An 18,651-nucleotide genomic window follows, 5' to 3' on the forward strand; every position below is an offset into this window, starting at 1 on the left:
TCTGTTTCTGTTTTGTAAATAAGTTCATTTGTATCATTTTTTTTTTAGATTCCGCATATAAGCAATATCATATGATATTATTTGTCTTTCTCTCTCTGACTTACCTCAATTAGTATGATAATCTCCAGGTCCATCCATGTTGCTGCAAATGGCATTATTTCATTCTTTTAAATGGCTGAGTAATATTCCATTGAAAATATGTACCATATCTTTATTCATTCTTCTGTCAACAGACATTTAGGTTGCTTCCATGTCTTGGCTATTGTAAATAGTGCTGCAATGAACACTGGGGTGCATGTATCCTTTTGAACCATGTTTTTCTCCAGATATATGCCCAGGAGTGGGATTGCTGGATCATATGGTAGCTCTATTTTTAGTTTTTTAAGGAATCGCCATACTATTCTCCGTAGTGTCTGTACCAATTTACATTCCCACCAACAGTGTAGGAGGGTTCCTTTTTCTCCACACCCTCTTCAGCATTTATTGTTTGTAGATTTTTTGATGATGGTCATTCTGACTGGTGTGAGGTGGTACCTCGTTATAGTTTTGATTTGCATTTCTCTAATAATTAGTAATGTTGAGCATCTTTTCATGTGCCTATTGCCCATCACCCTCGTCATTTTAATATAAGAAAAAATTCAAACTGAATCACATCATGAGGGCTAGAACTTTTTCTGTTTCTTTCACTGCTTTATGCCAGAACAGTATCTGGCTCAAAATAGGGTCTCTCTCTCTCTCCCCCCGCCTCTGTGTGTGTGTGTGTGTATATAGACATATAAACATACATATAGGCATATATATATATGCTCTCTCTATATATATATTTAAATGAATGAATGTCTTAACTTACTAGAGTCCTAGAAGAAAAACAGTTGAGTCCCTGAATGAAAAAAAGAACATATTAAATGCACTCATTAAGTGTTTGAACTGAAAGTGTTCTTAGAGATTATCTAGCCTAACTCCCTCCTTTTGGAATGTAGAAATTGGACTGAGACCTAAATTGACCAGCCCAGACTCCAGTTTGGGTACCTCACTTCCCTGGCATGTTCTCTCTCCTCTCCTCTGCATGACCGGTCATGAAGCCAAGACATGGAAGAGGGCGTGTCTCATTTCCTGCTCGCCTCCCCACCCTCTCACGCTGATTTGCTGAGTCTGTTCTGCCTGTGGAAATTCCAGCAGTTATGTTCACAGGAACACTAGCAATATGTTCTTCATTTTACTTTCATTATATTTTTGAGGCGTTTCTTGGCAAGAACACATCCCAGAAAGAAGCACCTGTATTGGCCTTCTGGTAAGATTTATCTGGAATTTTAGGAAGGAACTGATTTGTTTCTGGAGCGGTCTAGGCTGGTGGCCCCAGGGACACCCAGGTGATACTTTCTTTTAATTGAATATACATACATATATATGTGTATGTATTACAACTTTCTTCTGAAATCAACCGAGAGCCCATTTGGGGTTGGTTGTACCTTTGGGGTTGGAGATCCTTTATCCTGACTCTGTCTTTCTCCTCAGCTCTGCTTTGCCCCAGGGGTTGCAGGATTTCTTATAATTCTCCTTGGCCCAACCAGTTAATGAATAACAGCCTCAATTTTTGAGGTCCAAACACCCTACTTCCTTAGTCATGGTGATTAATTCTCTCTTTTTCCACTGCTTAAATAATTAACAAGACAAAGAAAAATATCCAGAACAATATAATAGGAAATGTAGGGCAAGAAAATCATGGGGAAGTTCCCGAGTTGTATGAAGGTCCTGCGTAAGGGACTCTGGTGTGTAACCAGCTTGTCTGCTGAATGAATATCCAACCAGATCTGGTGGGGACGCGGCTGACAGAAGTGGCCCGTGACGGACGATCCCAAGTGGCAAAATCATCAGTTTAGGTTTTCTGCCTGAGTGTGTCTTTCAGTTAATACTCATTTCAAAACAAAATGCAAATTTTCCTTCAGAAAATCATTTGAAGGATTTCCATTTTGGAGGTGTTGATCCACAGTATCGAAGGGGCTGGGATGCAGAGGAGGCACCATTATGATGTCTAGCGGTGGCCCTGTGTGCATCTGTTTATCATTCTAGTCATGCTGTTCTGCAATACCCCTTCTTACTAACCAGCACATCTTAGAGATTGCTCTGTATCATAACTTCTTCTCCTGCTCCCTGCTTGCCTTTTTACTCTCTTAATGGCATCCTCTTCTGAACAGAAACTCTTAATTCTGAAACAGTCCAGCTGACCCTTTTTTTCCCCTTATGGTTAGCACTTTTGGTGTCCTATTTAAGAGTCCATCATGAAGACATTCTCTTAGGGTTTGTTATAAAAGCATTGTTGCTTTGCTTTTTATATTTAGATTTATGATCCTCTAGATTTGAATTTTCTGTAGGTAGGAGATAAAGATTCATTTTTATATGGCTATCCAACTGATCTGTCATTATTTATATAAACACCATTCTTTCTTCACTTCATTGCAGTGGCATCTTTATCTGTTAATCAGTGATCTTATATGAGTGAGACTTTTTTTTAAGTAATAGACTTTATTTTTTAGAATAGCTTTAGAAAAACTGGAAAAACTGAGCAGAAAGTACAGAGTTCCCATATGCCTCCCCACCATCCTTCCTCTCTCCACACCTTTTCCTCTATTATTACATTTTTAATTTTTGAATTTTATTTTATTTATTTTTTTATACAGCAGGTTCTTATTAGTTATCCATTTTATATATATTAGTGTATACATGTCAATCCCAATCTCCCAGTTCATCCCACCATCACCACCCTCCCCCACCACTTTCCCCCCTTGGTGTCCATACGTTTGTTCTCTACATCTGTGTCTCAATTTCTGCCCTGCAAACCGGTTCATCTGTACCATTTTTCTAGGTGCCATATATATGAGTTAAGATAGGATATTTGTTTTTCTCTTTCTGACTTACTTCATTCTGTATGACAGTCTCTAGATCCATCCACGTCTCTACAATTGACCCAATTTCGTTCCTTTTTATGGCTGAGTAATATTCCATTGTATATATGTACCACAACTTCTTTATCCACTCGTCTATCGATGGGAATTTATGTTGCTTCCATGTCCTGGCTATTGTAAATAGTGCTGCAATGAACATTGGGGTGCATGTGTCTTTTTGAATTATGGTTTTCTCTGGGTGTATGCCCAGTAGTCAAATTGCTAGATCATATGGTAATTCTATTTTCAGTTTTTTAAGGAACCTCCATACTGTTCTCCATACTGGCTGTATCAATTTACATTCCCACCAACAGTGCAAGAGTGTTCCCTTTTCTCCACACCCTCTCCAGCATTTGTTGTTTGTAGATTTTCTGATGATGCCCATTCTAACTAGTGTGAGGTGATACCTCATTGTAGTTTTGATTTGCATTTCTCTAATAATTAGTGATGTTGAGCAGCTTTTCATGTGCTTCTTGGCCATCTGTATGTTTTCTCTGGAGAAATGTCTGTTTAGGTCTTCTGCCCATTTTTGGATTGGTTTTTTTTTTTTTTTAATATTGAGCTGCATGAGCTGTTTATATATTTTGGAGATTAATCCTTTGTCCGTTGATTCATTTGCAAATATTTTCTCCCATTCTGATGGTTGTCTTTTCGTCTGGTTTGTGGTTTCCTTTGCTGTGCAAAAGCTTGGAAGTTTCATTAGGTCCCATTTGTTTATTTTTGGTTTTACTTCCATTACTCTAGGAGGTGGATCAAAAAAGATCTTGCTGTGATTTATGTCAAAGAGTGTTCTTCCTATGCTTTCCTGTAAGAGTTTTATAGTGTCTGGTCTTACATTTAGGTCTCTAATCCATTTTGAGTTTATTTTTGTGTATGGTGTTAGGGAGTGTTCTAATTTCATTCTTTCACATGTAGCTGTCCAGTTTTCCCAGCACCACTTATTGAAGAGACTTTCTTTTCTCCTTTGTATATCCTTGCCTCCTTTGTTATAGATTAGTTGACCATAGGTGTGTGGGTTTATCTCTGGGCTTTCTATCCTGTTCCATTGATCTGTATTTCTGTTTTTGTGCCAGTACCATATTGTCTTGATTACTGTAGCTTTGTAGTATAGTCTGAAGTCAGGGAGTCTGATTCCTCCAGCTCCGTTTTTTTCCCTTAAGACCGCTTTGGCTATTCAGGATCTTTTGTGTCTCCATACAAATTTTAAGATTTTTTGTTCTAGTTCTGTAAAAAATGCCATTGGTAATTTGATAGGGATTGCATTGAATCTGTAGATTGCTTTGGGTAGTATAGTCATTTTCACAATATTGATCCTTCCAATCCAAAAACATAGTATATCTCTCCATCTGTTTGTCTCATCTTTAATTTCTTTCATCAGTGTCTTATAGTTTTCTGCATACAGGTCTTTTGTCTCCCTAGGTAGGTTTATTCCTAGGTATTTTATTCTTTTTGTTGCAATGGTAAATGGGAGTGTTTCCTTAATTTCTCTTTCAGATTTTTCATCATTAGTGTATAGGAATGCAAGAGATTTCTGTGCATTAATTTACTATCCTGAAACTTTACCAGATTCACTGATTAGCTCTAGTAGTTCTCTGATGGCATCTTTAGCATTCTCTATGTATAGTATCATGTCATCTGAAGTGACAGTTTTACTTCTTCTTTTCCAATTTGTATTCCTTTTATTTCTTTTTCTTCTCTGATTGCCGTGGCTAGGACTTCCAAAACTATTTTGAATAATAGTGGTGAGAGTGGACATCCTTCTTTTGTTCCTGATCTTAGAGGAAATGCTTTCAGTTTTTCATCATTGAGAATGATGTTTGCTGTGGATTTTTCATATATGGCCTTTATTATGTTGGGGGAAGTTCCCTCTATGCCCACTTTCTGGAGAGTTTTTATCATAAATGGGTGTTAAATTTTGTCAAAAGCTTTTTCTGCATCTATTGAGATGACCATATGGTTTTTCTTCTTCAATTTGTTACTATGGTGTATCACATTGATTGATTTGCATATATTGAAGAATCCTTGCATCCCTGTGATAAATCCCACTTGATCATGGTGTATGATCCTTTAAATGTGTTGTTGGATTCTGTTTGCTAGTATTTTGTTGAGGATTTTTGCATTTATATTCATCAGTGATATTGATCTGTAATTTTTTGTTTTTTTTTTTTTGTAGTATCTTTGATTTTGGTATCAGGGTGATGTGGCCTCGTAGAATGAGTTTGGGAGTGTTCCTTTCTCTGCAATTTTTTGGAAGAGTTTGAGAAGGATGGGTGTTAGCTCTTCTCTAAATGTTTGATAGAATTCACCTGTGAAGCCATCTGGTCCTGGACTTTTGTTTGTTGGAAGATTTTTAATCACAGTTTCAATTTCATTACTGGTGATTGGTCTGTTCATATTTTCTATTTCTTCCTGGTTCAGTGTTGGAAGGTTATACCTTTCTAAGAATTTGTCCATTTCTTCCAGGTTGTCCATTTTATTGACATAGAGTTGCTTGTAGTAGTCTCTTATGATGCTTTGTATTTCTGCGGTGTCCATTTTACCTTCTCCTTTTTCAGTTCTAATTTTATTGATGTGAGTTCTCTCCATCTTTTTCTTGATGAGTCTGGCTAATGGTTTATCAATTTTGTTTATCTTCTCAAAGAACCAGTTTTTAGTTTTATTGATCTTTGCTATTGTTTTCTTTGTTTCTATTTCATTTATTTCTGCTATGATCTTTATGATTTCTTTCCTTCTGCTAACTTTGGGTTTTGTTTGTTCTTCTTTCTCTAGTTCCTTTAGGTGTAAGGTTAGATTGTTTATTTGAGATGTTTGTTGTTTCTTGAGGTATGATTGTATTGCTATAAACCTCCCTCTTAGAAATGCTTTTGCTGCATCCCATAGGTTTTGGATCTTCGTGTTTTCATTGTCATTTGTCTCTAGGTATTTTTTGATTTCGTCTTTGATTTCTTCAGTGATCTCTTGGTTATTTAGTAACGTATTGTTTAGCCTCCATGTGTTTGTGTTTTTTACGTTTTTTTCCCTGTAATTGAGTTCTAATCTCATAGCGTTGTGGTCAGAAAAGATGCATGATATTATTTCAATTTTCTTAAATTTACTGAGGCTTGATTTGTGACCCAAGATGTGATCTGTCCTGGAGAATGTTCCGTGCGCACTTGAGAAGAAAGTATAATCTGCTGTTTCTGGATGGAATGTCCTATAAATATCAATTAAATCTATCTGGTCTATTGTCTCATTTAAAGCTTATGTTTCCTTATTAATTTTCTGTTTGGATGATCTGTCCATTGTTGTAAGTGAGGTGTTGAAGTACCCCACTATTATTGTATTACTGTCGATTTCCTCTTTTATAGCTATTAGCAGTTGCCTTATGTATTGAGGTGCTCCTATGTTGGGTGTATATATATTTATAATGGTTATATCTTCTTCCTGGATTGATCCATTGATCATTATGTAGTGTCCTTCCTTGTCTCTTGTAACATTCTTTATTTTAAAGTCAATTTTATCTGGTATGAGTACTGCTACTCCAGCTTCCTTTTGATTTCCATTTACATGGAATATGTTTTTCCATCCCCACACTTTCAGTGTTTAGGTGTCCCTAGGTCTGAAGTGGGTCTCTTGTAGACAGCATATATATGGGTCTTGTTTTTGTATCCATTCAGTGAGCCTGTGTGTTTTGGTTGGAGCATTTAATCCATTCACGTTTAAGGTAATTATCGATATGTATGTTCCTATTACCATTTTCTTAATTGTTTTGGGGTTGATTTTGTAGGTGCTTTTCTTCTCTTGTGTTTCCCACTTAGAGAAGTTCCTTTAGCATTTGTTGTAGAGCTGGTTTGGTGGTGCTGAATTCTCTTACCTTTTGTTTGTCTGTAAAGCTTTTGATTTCTCCAATGAATCTGAATGAGTTCCTTGCTGGATAGAGTAATCTTGGTTGTAAGTTCTTCCCTTTCATCACTTTAAATATGTCATGCCACTCCCTTCTAGCTTGTAGAGTTTCTGCCGAGGAATCAGCTGTTAACCTTATGGGAATTCCCTTTTATGTTATTTGTCATTTTTCCCTTGTTGCTTTCAATAATTTTTCTTTGTCTTTAATTTTTGCCAGTTTGATTACTATGTGTCTCAGCGTGTTTCTCCTTGGGTTTATCCTGTATGGGACTCTCTGCACTTCCTGGACTTGGGTGGCTATTTCCTTTCCCATGATAGGGAAGTTTTCAACTATAATCTCTTCAGATATTTTCTCTGGTCCTTTCTCTCTCTCTTCTCCTTCTGGGACCCCTATAATACGAATGTTGCTGCATTTTATGTTGTCCCAGAGGTCTCTTAGGCTGTCTTCATTTGTTTTCATTCTTTTTTCTTTATTCTGTTCCGTGGCAGTGAATTCCACCATTCTGTCTTCCAGGTCACTTATCCGTTCTTCTGCCTCAGTTATTCTGCTACTGATTCCTTCTAGTTTATTTTTCATTTCAGTTATTGTATTGTTCATCTCTGTTTGTTTGTTCTTTAATTCTTCTAGGTCTTTGTTAAACATTTCTTGCATCTTCTCGATCTTTGCCTCCATTCTTTTTCCGAGGTCCTGGATCATCTTCACTATCATTATTCTGAATTCTTCTTTTGGAAAGTTACCTCTCTCCACTTCATTTAATTGTTTTTCTGGGGTTTTATCCTGTTCCTTCGTCTGGTATATAGCCCTCTGCGTTTTCATCTTGTCTATATTTCTGTGAAAGTGGTTTTTGTTCCACAGGCTGCAGGATTGTAGTTCTTCTTGCTTCTGCTGTCTACCCTCTCTTTCCTCTATTATTAGCATTTTGCATTAGTGTGGTACATTTGTTACAATTAATGAACCAATACTGGTACATTATTGTTACTAACTAAATCTATAGTTTACATTAGGGTTCACTCTTCGGGTTGTACATATTTTAGTGGTTTTGCCAAATGCAAAATGTCATGTATCCACCATTACAGTGTCGTATAGAATCGTTTGACTGCCCTAAAAGTCCCCTGTGCTCCATCTATTCACCTTTCCCCTAATCTCTGGCAACCACTGATCTTTTTACTGTCTCTCTAGTTTTACCTTTTCCAGAATGTCATATTGTTGGAATCATACAGTACATAGTCTTTTCAGATTGGGCTCTTTCACTTATGCACTTACATTTCCTCCATGTCTTTTCATGGCTTGATAACTCATTCCTTTTTATTGCTGAATAATATTCCATGATATGGATGTACCACAGTTTGTTTATTCATTCACCTACTGAAGGATATCTTGGTTGCTTCCAAGTTTTGGCAATTATGAATTATGAATAAATTTGCTATAAACATTCATATGCAGTTTTTGTGTGTGTGTGGACATAAGTTTTCAACTCCTTTGGGCACATACCTATGAGAATAATTGCTGGGTTTATGGCAAGAATATGTTTAGTTTTAGGAAAAATTATCAAACTCTCTTCCAAAGTGTTTGTACCATTTTTCATTCCCACCAGCAATGAATGAGAGTTCCTGTTGCTACACACTCTTGCCAGTATCTGGTGTTGTCAGTGTTTTGTTTTATTGATTCTAGAAGGTACATATTGGTGTCTCATTGTTGTTTTAATTTGCAATTCCCTAATGACGTACAATGTTGAACATCTTTTCATATGCTTATTTGCCATCTGTATATCATTTTTGGTGAGGTGTCTTTTCAAATCTTTTGCCCACCTTATAATTGGGTTGTTTATCCTCTAACTCTTCATTCTCTTTTGAAGAACAGAAGTTTTTAATTTTAATAAAGTCCAGCTTGTCAATTATTTCTTTCATTGATTATGCTTTTGTTGTTCTATCTAAAAATTCATCACCAAGCCCAAGGTCATCCAGGTTTCTTTCTATGTTACCTCCTAAAAGTTTTAGAAATTTGTGTTTTACATTTATATCTAAGATCCATTTTGAGTTATTTTTTGTGAAATGTGTAAGGTCAGAATCTAGGTTTTTTTTCTTTTATTTTTTAATGTGGATGTCTTTTGTGCCAGTTTCCATTTGATGAAAAGACTATCCTTTTTCCATTTGATTGTCTTTGCTTCTCTGTCAATGATCAAGTTGTCTATATTTGTGTGGCTCTGTTTCTGGGCCCTTTATTCTGTTCCATTGGTCAATTCTTTCACCAATAACACACTGTCTACTGTAGCTTTAGAGTAAGTCTTGAAGTTTATAGTAACCCTCAAAGCCTTCCAACTTTGTTCTTCTTCTTCAGTTTTGTGCTGACTATTCTAGGTCTTTTGCCTTTCTGTACAAACTTTAGAATCAGTTTGTCAAGATCCACAATGTATCTTGTTGGGATTTTGATTGGGATTTTGCGTTGAATCCACAGATCAAGTTAGGAAGAACTGACATCTTAACAATATTGAGTCTTTCTATTCATGAACATGGGATACCTCTCCATTTATTTAGATCTTTGATTTCTCTCATCGGAGTCTTATTGTTTTCTCATATAATCTAGTGTGTGTGTACACATACATATATTTATTTGTATATATGTATATATATATATATATATTTAGATTTATACCTATGTGTTTCATTTTTTGGTGCTAATGTGAACAGTGTATATATATATATATTTGTTAACATCTTTATTGGAGTATAATTGCTTTACAATGGTGTGTTAGTTTCTGCTTTATAACAAAGTGAATCAGCTATACATATACATATATCTCCATATCTCCTCCCTCTTGCATCTCCCTTGAATAGTGTATATTTTAAATTTCAAATTCCAATTATTCTTCGCAGGTGTATCAGAAAGTGGTGAATGTTTGTATAGTAACCTCTATCCTACAACCTTAGTATAATTGCTTACTAGTTCCAGAAGTATCTCTGAGGTTTTCTTCACAGACAATCATGTCATCTGTGAACAAAGACGGTTTTATTTTTTCCTTTCAAATCTGTGTACCTTTTATTATCTTATTGCATTAACTAGGACTTCCAGTATGACATCAAAAAGGAGTTGTGAGAGGGAATATCCTTGCCTTGTTCCTATCTTAGGGGGAAATCATCTAGTTTCTCATTATTAAGTATGAGGTCAACTGTAGATTTTTTGTAGATGTTCTTTATCAGGCTGAGGAAGTTCCCCCTATTCTTAACATGCTAAAAATTTTGGTCATAAATGGGTGGTGGATTTTGTCAAATGCTATTTCTGCACTTATTGATATAATCACACAATTTTTAAAAATCTTATTGATATGATGGCTTACATTAATTGATTTTCAAATGTTGAACCAGCTTGCACACCTAGAATAAATCTCTGCTGGTCTTGGTGTAGAAATCTTTATACAATGTTGATTCAATTTGCTAATATTTTGTTCAAGATTTTTGCATTCTATGTTCATGAGAGATATCGGTCTATAGTTTTACTTTGTTGTAATGCTTTTGTCTGGTTTTGCTATTAGGGTAATACTGACCTCATAAAATGAGTTAAGAAGTAGTCTCTCTGCTTCTACATCTGGAAGAGATCATGAGAATTGATGTAATTGGTTTCTTCCTTAAATGTCTGGTAGAATTTGACAGTGAACCTGTCTGGGCTTGGTGCTTTCTTTTTTAGCAAATTATTAATTATTGATTCAATTTCTTTAAAGGAGACCAAGGTGGTAGATAAAATGGTGCTTAAAAAAATAATAATAACACCAAAAACCCAAAATAAACTAGTATTTATTTTATTGTTTGGGCTGAACTCATTGGCCTACCAATAGAAAGTGCACTTATTTTTTTTCCCTATCACTATTTTCAATGATGGTGTGAGAAATCTTCTGTGATGGCCTGACTAGACATTGGGCAGATCCCACAGCTTTCAGCTCTTTTGGTTATAAGAAGGCTATAATATTATGACTCATTTCACCTGTTAAAAATAGTTCAGATATTTAAAAGTTTCCATCTCAACTGAAGTCAAAGGATCCCATTACCCTCAGCTCAGGAATGAATCTTAGCTAGGGAAACATCAGTTGAGGAGGGGACTGTTTTTTCTTCTTTGTCATTTCTCTTTACCCACTCCATGTCTTCTGCTTCCCCCAGAGAGGCACAGGGTAGGAGGTAAAGAAGAAAAGATCTTTCTGCTCAGCTGCAGATCTCCCTTGGCAGTTGGTGCCTACTGCCATGGCAGGCATCCAAGTCCTGACACATCCATCCAGATATGTGGGGAATTCCAACTTTCCCCAGCACAGTTACAGTGGAGTTTTTGAGAATTAGTATAGAATCCTGCCCATCACAATCAAGATCCTAGCCCCAGGGGTGAACACCACATTATCAAGGCCCTGGAAAGCAGATCTTCTGGGTGGGCTCCAATCAAGAGGTTTAGAGCCAGGCAACCTTCTCATTTATCCATTTTGTCCCATAAGAAAATCCTGACTCGTATCTTGTTTCTGTTCTGGCTTCTCTTTGCTGAGCAGTGGTGACATCAACAATTTTCTTACCTTCATGTTCCAAGTGTGATGTAGGCACAATTTCCATGTTCACATTGCCCCCAGTACCAGAGATTGCAAGTGAGGGTCTCCCAAGATCTTTCTCAAAGCATTCCGCTTCTATGGACTCACTATAATGGTCCTCTGAGCTTCTGCAGCTCATTAAGCCTCCAGCTAGGCAGTGAGATACAAGTCTCATCTTCTTTCAAACACTCCAATCTATTTAGGTATATAATGAAGACTTGAACTTTGCTCAAAGAGAGGTCTGACCTTTGTCCTTGGCCTCTGGGAGGTAATCTCTATGACCTTGAAATGTTGTGCCTGATAAGAATGTCTTTGTTTACCTGGGGGCTTTGGACAATGCCAGAAAGTTTGTTTGTTTTTGGGCTGCACTGGGCAGCTTGTGGGATCTTAGTCCCCCAACCAGGGATTGAAAGCACCAGGCAGTGAAAGCATCAAGTCCTAACCACTGGACTGCCAGGGAATTCCCCAGGAAGTTTTAAAATGTGATTTATGTTGAGGGATTTCCGTCACAGGGTATCAGCTCAACCTCCACAGGGGCTAGAGACTGAGGTCAGCATGCAGGCAGATGGCCACAGAACCCCAATAAAGACTGGACACCAAGGCTCTGATGAGATTTCCTCAGTGGCAGTACTTAGTGTGTATCATCACACCTCAGTGCTGGGAGGGGTTAATGCTTCCCATGACTCCATGCGGAGAAGACAACTGGAAGCTCAGCTATGGAATCCTGCACTCATTTTTTTTTTTTTAACATCTTTATTGAAGTATAATTGCTTTACAATGGTGTGTTAGTTTCTGCTTTATAACAAAGTGAATCAGTTATACATATACATATGTTCCCATATCTCTTCCCTCTTGCATCTCCCTCCCTCCCACCCTCCCCATCCCACCCCTCTAGGTGGTCACAAAGCACCAAGCTGATCTCCCTGTGCTATGCGGTTGCTTCCCACTAGCTATCTATTTTACATTTGGTAGTGTATATATGTCCATGCCACTCTCTCACCCTGTCACATCTCACCCCTCCCCCTCCCCATATCCTCAAGTCCATTCTCTAGTAGATCTGTGTCTTTATTCCCGTCTTGCCACTAGGTTCTTCCTGACCTTTTTTTTTTTCTCCTTAGATTCCATACATATGTGTTAGCATACTGTATTTGTTTTTCTCTTTCTGACTTACTTCACTCTGTATGACAGACTCTAACTCCATCCACCTCACTACAAATACCTCCATTTCATTTCTTTTTATGGCTGAGTAATATTCCATTGTATATATGTGCCACATCTTCTTTATCCATTCATCCGATGATGGACACTTTGGTTGCTTCCATGTCCTGGCTATTGTAAATAGAGCTGCAATGAACATTTTGGTACATGACTCTTTTTGAATTATGGTTTTCTCAGGGTATATGCCCAGTAGTGGGATTGCTGGGTCGTATGGTAGTTCTATTTTTAGTTTTTGAAGGAACCTCCATACTGTTCTCCATAGTGGCTGTATCAATTTACATCCCCACCAACAGTGCAAGAGGGTTCCCTTTTCTCCACACCCTCTCCAGCATTTCTTGTTTCTAGATTTTTTGATGATGGCCATTCTGACCAGTGTGAGATGATATCTCATTGTAGTTTTGATTTGCATTTCTCTAATGATTAATGATGTTGAGCATTCTTTCATGTGTTTGTTGGCAATCTGTATATCTTCTTTGGAGAAATGTCTATTTAGGTCTTCTGCCCATTTTTGGATTGGGTTGTTTGTTTTTTTGTTATTGAGCTGCATGAGCTGCTTGTAAATCTTGGAGATTAATCCTTTGTCAGTTGCTTCATTTGCAAATATTTTCTCCCATTCTGAGGGTTGTCTTTTTTTTTTTTTTTTAACTAAGAAACTACTAGCAGTAGTTACTTCTTTTTTTTTTTTTAATAAATTATTTATTTATTTATTTATTTATTTGTGGCTGTGTTCGGTCTTCGTTTCTGTGCGAGGGCTTTCTCCAGTTGTGGCAAGCGGGGGCCACTCTTCATCGTGGTGCGCGGGCCTCTCACTATCGTGGCCTCTCTTGTTGCGGAGCACAGGCTCCAGACGCGCAGGCTCAGTAGTTGTGGCTCACGGGCCTAGTTGCTCCGCGGCATGTGGGATCTTCCCAGACCAGGGCTTGAACCCATGTCCCCTGCATTGGCAAGCAGATTCTCAACCACTGCGCCACCAGGGAAGCCCTGAGGGTTGTCTTTTGATCTTGTTTATGGTTTCCTTTGCTGTGCAAAAGCTTTTAAGTTTCATTAGGTCCCATTTGTTTATTTGTGTTTTTATTTCCATTTCTCTAGGAGGTGGGTCAAAAAGGATCTTGCTGTGATTTATGTCATAGAGTGTTCTGCCTATGTTTTCCTCTAAGAGTTTGATAGTGTCTGGCCTTACACTTAGGTCTTTAATCCATTTTGAGTTTATTTTTGTGTATGGTGTCAGGGAGTGTTCTAATTTCATACTTTTACATGTACCTGCTGGACTCATTTTAATCTGTATCTTTTCCCTGTAATAAATCATAACTATGAGTTTAATAGCCTTCAATTATCACACCTCAGGGTGTTTTTGGGAACCTCTTGAAGCTGCAGTTGGTGTGAGAAGTGAGGGTGTTCCCTAGCTCTGCTGTGTATTTTCTTCTCACACCACCAAGCAATTAACTCAATTCTCTGAGGACACTGACCAGGAATTTAACTCAGTTCTCAAACTACCTACCTGGAGATAGCATCAGATCTCACAGATTAAGGGTTTAGTTCCACAAGACTCCGCCCCACCCCATAACTTTGCAATAGGTATATTTTCTCTTTTCCCTCCTCACTAGGACTCTGTAGACAAGCATAAGTCCATTCCTCTGCCACTGGATCCAGTCTCACCTAAATTTCAGTTCTCCTTCTGCCCTGATTCTCTCTCAAGGAACTCCATCTTCTGCTCCTGTAGACTATACAGGATGGGGTGGAAAGTGTCAAAAAAAACCCAGTGTGGCTATCAGTTGTAAGGGTACCTGGGATTTGCTTTAATCAGGTATGGTGAGATATGCAGACATGGAAATGACTTTCTTGAGGAAGTTTATACTCACAGATCCCAGGAGAAGGGGCACACTATGCAGGACCACATGGGAAAGCATCAGTTGGTCAGGAGGCAGATGATGTGAAGGGGAAATGTGGGCAAGAGCCTTCGTTGTGGTTTCCGTGGGAAGGAATTGTTGAGGCAGGGCAATCAGGCTTAGGTTGGGTTAGTCTGCATCATTTCAATGGGCTCTGGGATGTAAGGGGTGCCCCTAGTTTTCTGGTACATGTCTCTAGAGTGCAGGGGAATAGTGTCCCAGAGTGTAAAATCTTGATGAAGGCGGTGGTTGGGGGTAGGGACTCTGGATTGGTTGATCTGCATTTGAAAGCCTCGCTGGCCGGCCTGGTGTGTGGTCTTTCTGGGAATGAAACACCTGGGGAGGGGCAGTCTCTCCAGGATGAGCAAGGCCTCAAGATGTTGAAGCATTGAAAGTACAAAATAAAAGACATGATTAATACACTGTCTTTTATTACTCCCACCAGAATGTGGCCAGCATTTTCTCTTTAGTATATAGGGATACAGTTGCCCTTAACTGTTGAGATTTAGCTGAATTTCTGAGCCACCAGGAAAATTTCATTCATCATCCTTGCACAAAAGAGAGTGAGAAACAAGAAGGAGACCATGCCTCTCTGCTCTGTCACTGGGATGACTCTTGACTCTGTAGAGGAGGAAAAGCTTTTTCTCTGTACCCTCCTAAGCTCTTTGCCTCAGACCCTGCAAATTATACTGACAAAAGCCAGATGAACAAGAGAAAAACAGTTTATTATGCATGCAAAGCACATCAAGCCGGAGAAACCTCAGGGATTCGGAACTCAAAAGGGTGGTTAGAACTTGGGCTTATATAGCATCTTAGCAAAGAACAATAAAGAGGCTTTATTGGCAGAGAAGTGACAAGACAAAGGTAATAAAGGGTTTAGGCTTCCAAGAGTGATAAGCTTTGGGAAGGTAAATATATTGGGCAAACTACATTTGTTCATGCAGGTCCATCTTGGTGCAGACTTTCTTCTTCATGGCCATAAAACTTCCCTGGGAGAAGGATTCATGGCAGACTTCATTTCTCAGAATCTGCTACTTTTAGTCAGATAAGGGATGCTACAAAAGGCTTCTTTCTGTATCTGCTGATTCTCATTTGCCTCCATCTCAAAATAATCTTTAGGCATATTCGGAGCCTCTACAATGTGTTGTGTCAGAGGAGGGATGACTCATTCTCTCAGAAACTGGAAGTTTGTATCATAATGTTGTAAAGCACAAAAAAGTTAACTTGATAACCTAGCTTTTGTGTCTACCCAAGACCTTTTCTTTTCATTTTGTGAAACATAAACAATCACTGGGCACTTAATCAATGTTTGTTTAATCATGAATGAATATAGATTTTATCAACACCTCTAAGGTGTTCATTGGAATGACTATTATCTGGGCTCTTTAGCTTAATCTCCTTCTGAATACCTTTAGAGAGGAAAAAAAAAAAAAAAGAGAAAGAGAAAGTCTGATTTGGAGCATTTATAACTGGAGACCCAGTCCTAAAACCTGGCCCTTTTGCTCCCTGGCCAACTGCCCCTTCCTGTGAGTGAATCAGACAGCATGGCTCCCAGGGTCAGCCTCAGGTACAACATGCCATTTTTTTTCTCTTCAACTTGTTCTGAGGAACCCCAGTGGGTTTGCAGAGACACTGGCTAAAATGCACATCGTCCCAAGCAGTGTTAAACTCTAGCTTAGAAGCACTGAGCAGTAATAAAGAGGACAGAGGCCGTTCATAAGTGTTAATGTAGAAAGAGATACAAGATAGAGTTAGATGAAAAAATGATAGAATACACACACATGCACACAATGTTTATACAAATATACAAATAATTAGTGCAAAAATTAAAGTCAATGCAAATATATGTTTGCTTTTCCTTTTGTGTAGACTATCACAAGAAAGATAAATAAGAAATTGCACTAACCCTCCTACTACATCATTTTGTTTCAGGGTCTGTTGAAAGCTGGAGTCGGTAGGAATCCAGGTGAGCCTGGGAGGACACTTCTGGGGGAAGAAACAATGTCCTATCCAGGGAAGACACCAAATACACATTTTGCCACTTGGCCGTCTCACCTGGGCTTACCTGTATCTGCACACTAGCTGTGCTACTACTGAGAACGGGTGTATTGTAATTATTTATACTAATAGCTTTGAGGAAAAAAATCATTACCCAATTTTAAAAATGAAAGTGTTTAACTGTTACTACCATAGACATTCTTGAAATCCTTTTTGTACCGAGAAAAAATGAAATGAATTTCCCTTGCAGAAAATGAGGAGTGACTTCTTCTTCTTCTTTTTTTTTAAATAAATTTATTTATTTATTTATTTATTGTTGGCTGCATTGGGTCTTTGTTGCTGCATGTGGGCTTTCTCTAGTTGCAGCGATCGGGGGCTACTCTGCAGTGCACAGGCTTCTCATTGCGGTGGCTTCTCTTGTTGCGGAGCACGGGCTCTAGGTGCGTGGGTTTCAGTAGTTGTGGCACGTGGGCTCAGTAGTTGTGGCTCGCGGGTACTAGAGCACAGGCTCAGTAGTTGTGGCGCACGGGCTTAGCTGCTCTGCAGCATGTGGGATCTTCCTGGACCAGGGCTCAAACAAATGTCCCCTGCGTTGGCAGGCGGATTCTTAACCACCGTGCCACCAGGGAAGTCCCGAGGAGTGACTTCTTTTAAAAGGGAAAAAATATGTGTTTCAGGGAATAATCCTCCCATCTTTTGATTTTTTTTAAAAGAAGGAGTCACTAGTGCTGCATGCAGATACAGTAGCTGGGTAGTCCCAGCTCAGTCACTTCACCTTTCTGGCCTTTGGTGTTCTAAATGTCTTTGTAACACCTGCCCTGCCTGCTTTAGACTAAAAAATGTGCTCACCAATGAGATAAATGAGATAAAGTAGGGAGAACACTTTAAAACTGCATCGTGCTACAAACTACTGTATATAAAATAGATAAACAACAAGGTCCTACTGTATAGCACAGGGAACTATATTCAATATCCTGTGATACACCATAATGGAAAAGGATATTAAAAAGTATATATATATATGAATCACTTTGCTGTACACCAGAAACTAACATAATATTGTAAACCAACTATATTTCAATTTAAAAAAACGGTGGCTCTTGGATGATAGGGATGGTACCACAACAATGTGAATGTACTTAATGCCACCGAAATGTACACTTAAATATGGTTAGAATGGTAAATTTTATGTTATGTATATTTTACCATAATAATAAAAAAAAAATTTAATGGCTCTTGACATTTGTCCTTAGGGTTTGAGGTACTGAGAAATTATTCCCAAGAAATGGTTCCTGGGGGTGGGCATAGAGTGTAGCTGGGACTTGGAGGACTTTCACCTTGACTGTGCTCAGACCTCCAAGAAAATATTTAAAAAGCTAAGTTGATGACATGAATATTGCATCACAGCCCAACAATTACCTCAATTTCTTCCTTTCTAGATCAGTGGGATGGGTTCTTGTTTGCAGTAGTATCTTCTGTGGAAGTAGAGGGGGCAGGTACCGGCAACCAGCAAATTGCAGAATATGCACTTCGGGTCAGTGATGTAAACTCTTCTTCTACCTGCTCATGACTGTCTAGTCATCTCAATACCAAAACAAAAATCAAAGACTTAAAAACCTAGCTGTTAAAAACTTCTAGAGAATTGGCTGAGTCTCTTCCCACGTGGTCGGGAGGGGATGAAATAGATGGATTGGAATGCAGTCTCCTTTTCTTTCCCTCACCATTCCCTTCAGGGGTCTAAGGCCAGAGCCAAGGCCAGCTTGAGGAAGGGGGAGGAGGGGCCCAATAGAATGCACATACCAGACCACCTGGCCTGTGGCCACCTGGCCTATGGGTCAGTTGTATACAACTTAATAGAGAAGTAACCAACAAAAGAGCATGCTTGTTCAGGGGATTTTTGTTTCACTGTCAATATTTGTCCCTGATTTGTCCTTGACTAATGTTCTGTGGTTCAAGTCCAGATCAATGGGACTGGTGTGCTCCAGCCAGCTGAAAGGAGGTTTAGTCATTCTTGGCTTTCTCAGGGAAATGTACAGATCCAAATCTGCTTTTAGCAGATTAGTAGACATGAGTCTCTGGAGCAGGCCGTCAGGTGGGAGCTGAGATTCAGGAGGGTGGAAACCTCCTGGCAATTAAGTCAAACCAGGCTGTCCTCACCCCGCGCTG

The 18,651-nt window shown here is 38.6% G+C and overlaps 1 protein-coding gene across 1 annotated transcript in view; it reads left to right on the plus strand.

Moving 5' to 3' along the window:
- The first annotated feature begins 1,178 nt into the window (after window positions 1–1,178).
- The window catches only part of CASP8 (caspase 8), a 50,279-nt gene continuing 32,806 nt past the window's right edge, over window positions 1,179–18,651 (plus strand). Inside the window, exon 1 of the mRNA XM_007190523.2 lies at window positions 1,179–1,291. The gene's annotated coding sequence lies outside the window, so the exon portion shown is untranslated. The remainder of the gene's footprint in view (window positions 1,292–18,651) is intronic.

Source organism: Balaenoptera acutorostrata, chromosome 8, assembly GCF_949987535.1.
Source record: "Balaenoptera acutorostrata chromosome 8, mBalAcu1.1, whole genome shotgun sequence".
NCBI classification, from domain to species: Eukaryota; Metazoa; Chordata; class Mammalia; order Artiodactyla; family Balaenopteridae; genus Balaenoptera; species Balaenoptera acutorostrata.